This window comes from Octodon degus, unplaced genomic scaffold, assembly GCF_000260255.1.
Source record: "Octodon degus isolate 3935 unplaced genomic scaffold, OctDeg1.0 scaffold00152, whole genome shotgun sequence".
In the NCBI taxonomy this organism is placed as follows: domain Eukaryota; kingdom Metazoa; phylum Chordata; class Mammalia; order Rodentia; family Octodontidae; genus Octodon; species Octodon degus.
Window position 1 is genome coordinate 3,677,728 of NW_004524728.1, and position 3,284 is coordinate 3,681,011.

Consider the following 3,284-nt stretch of genomic DNA (forward strand, 5'->3'; position numbering starts at 1 on the left):
GAGAGAGAGAGAGAGAGAGAGAGAGAGAGAGAGAGAGAGAGAGAGAATACTGTGACCCTATCTACCCATAGCAGAAGAGACAATTGGAAACTTTGGGTGACTTCCTCCTAGACTTCAGTCCTCTCAAGGCAGGGTGCCTCACCACTCTCCCAAGGGTGGTGTGTTGGAATGTCACCCCCACCCATAGTAATGAGCCAATTTCTTTCCTGAGGAGCCAGTGGATCTGGCAGAAGTGTGCACTTCCTGTTGCTTGGCAATAATGAGCTATGCCCTCACTTTCTCATGGGTGTGGTTTGGGAGGAGGCCTAGAGGAGATCAAGCATTTCCACTGCTTTCTGGCAGTAGGGTGGCAGCCCACTCCAGGGAGTCAGCACAGATCGAATGTGGATCACTGATGAAGTGCTCTACACATCTAGACCAGGTAAGGAAAGGTAACTCATATACCCATTCGGCAATGACAAGGAGTTCACCTCGACTGTGTGTGGACAGAAGTTTGTAGGGTGAGTTGTCTGGGCTGTAACACTGGTGCTATCTTTTCCATGCACAATTGCTATCTGAAAAAGCGAGCTACATTTGAAAGTTTAAGATCTATGATCTAATAACAAAAGCTGAAAATGTCTGTTTCCACAACAAATAAAATAAAATAAAAAATCAATCATCATATCAAAAAACTAGAGGCATAAATGAAGGAGACTACAGGTGCTAACTCTGATATGACAGATGTTAAGTTATCTGACAAAGTTTAAGGCAGCTTTCATAACAATGCATCCAATGAATAATTACACACATTTGAAACAAATAAAAACTAGAACTTCTGCATAGAAATAGTACATAGAAAAACTACTAAAAAGTATTCTTGACTGAAGAATACAGCAGCAGAGGCAGGCACAGTGGAATGCAGCCTTAGCCCTTGCTGCTCAGAAGACGGAGCCAGGAAGATCAGTTGAACCCTGGAGCTAGACACTAGTTTCACTAACATACTGAGACCCATTTCAGAAACAAAGGTCCTGAGTTCCAGTTCCAGTACAAGCAAAAATAACAACAAAAAACCCCACCTTAAGTGGGTGGGCTACCCAGCAGTTTCAGTGAAGACAGAATAAGAAAAACCACAAATCAGTATAATGAACAGGGGACTAAAAATGGGTGCAGGTGGAGAAGGGAAAGACAGATTGAGGTGTGGAAAGCACGTGTCTGAAGTCCCCATGAGGAATGTGATCCCTGTGTACTGCAGACATGTACTGATAAAACTAAGGACTGAAAAAATGAGTACTTCTTCAGCGACCTGTGGGACAAAAAGTTATTGAGTGCTACATACTATACATGGTTTGTATCGAGTTGTCCCCCCTAAAGCCTCATGTAAGTTATGGGGCAGACACTGCTGGAGGAGCAAGGAGTGGCTTGAAGGGTGGGGCCAGAGGGCCAGAGAGGTGCAAACCATTAAACTGGCTAGCCTGTGCTTTCTCAGAGATGTGGAGAGGGTCATCCTGGACACTACAGCGCCCCAGCCTTGCCTCCAGTAACTGTGAGCTAAATAAACCTTTCCTTTGCTCATTTTGAGTGCTTGGTATTTGTCCCAGAGGAGTAACTAATACTAAATTTGGTACCAGAGGAGTGGGGTTGTCACTGTGGCTAAACCTGACCATGTGGATTATCAGTTTTTGGGAATGGCTGATGGGAAGAGATAAGAAATGTTTGGAGATGTTGCCTACAAGAAGAGCTTAGGCTGTTCTGTAGGGGAGATTCTGGTCATAGCTCAGACTGGAAGACTGATAGAAATCTGACCTGTAAAAACCAGGCTGGGGAGCTTTCTGTTGGGAAGAATGACTGCCTTGGTTGTTGGACTGCAGATCATTTGTGTTTTGGCTTGGCAGAAAGTTTGCCTGAATTTTCCTGTGTCCAGAGACTTTGCCTGAGATGGAAATTAAACATGGAGAACTGATTAATCTTTCAAAGGAAATCTCAAAGCAGTCAAGTCTTAGGGTAGTGGCAGGGTCCTTAATAAAATATATGTTGAGAATGAAGAGCAAAAAGCCTAGCAGAAGGATTTAAAATCTTGTGAGTTTGGCCAAAAACAAAAAAGTGCCAGGAAGGCTGTGTACTGCAAAAATAGTTGAGATCTCCATTGCCCAGGAGGAAAAGGAGAATAGAGAAGATATCCTGAGAGCATCACAGGAGGTGCCAGGTTCTCACGCTTTGCAGCCACTGAATCACAAGGGTGAGGGACTTTGATTTGGGGAGAAAGCCACAGAACCCCATGTTCCAAAATGGAGGTGGCAGTCACACCAGATTACAGAACGACACCGGCATAGAGAATTTGTTCCTCAGAATCAGGGTCAGAGTGTTCAGCAATCCAGGCACTCAACCCCTGCATCCAAGAGAGGAAAACCTGGCTCCTGCTCCAGCTGGCAGCAGACTTTGGCATTATCCACATGGCATTGGTTTTAGGTGCATGCAGAATGCAGGAGTTCTGAGGTTAAGAAGGTTTCCACCTAGATTTCAGAAGAAGGCCTGGGAGGCCAGGCAGTGTGCCCCTGAGAGGGCAGTGTGTGAAGTTGTCAGTGAGAAGTCTATTCAGTGGAAACCCCAGAGTTTTGGAAAAGCCAAGAACATGGATCATCTAAGGGACACTGCAAAGAGGGAGCAAACCCAGCCTAAGAAAGAAGCCATGGGAGCTACAACAACAGTGCCATAGGGGTGGAACTACATGAAGCTCACAATTTGCCACAGATTGCTTTGGATGTTCCATATGAAACTATAAGACTCAATGTTTGCCCTGCCAGATTTTGGACTTGTTTTGGCCCCAATGGTTTGTGTACTCCTGTGTATATCTTTTGGAATGGCAATGTTTATCTTGTGCCTTTGAATGTTGAATATATTTAACTTTTTGTTTGTACAAGGGCTAATAATTAAGAGTGTGCCTTCAGTCTCAGAGGGGACTTGGGACTTAGACTTTTCAGCAATGCTGAAACTGTTGACACTTAAGCAACTTTCATAGAGATGGAATAAAATGCTTTTTGGACAAGGGGATGTGCAAGAGACTTTGGGGACCCAGGGGTGGAATGTTATGGCTTGTGTCTAGTTGTCACCTCAAAGCCTCATGTAAGTTATGGAATAGATGCAGCTGGAGGAACAATGAGTGGCTTAAGGGGCAGGACTAGAGGACCAGGGAAGGCCTCAAGGCGTGAGGTCGGAGGTGCCCACCGTTAAACTGGCTAGCCTGTTCTTTCTCAGAGATGTGGAAAGGGTCATCGTGGAAGCCGCAGCAACCCAGCCTCTCCTCTAGT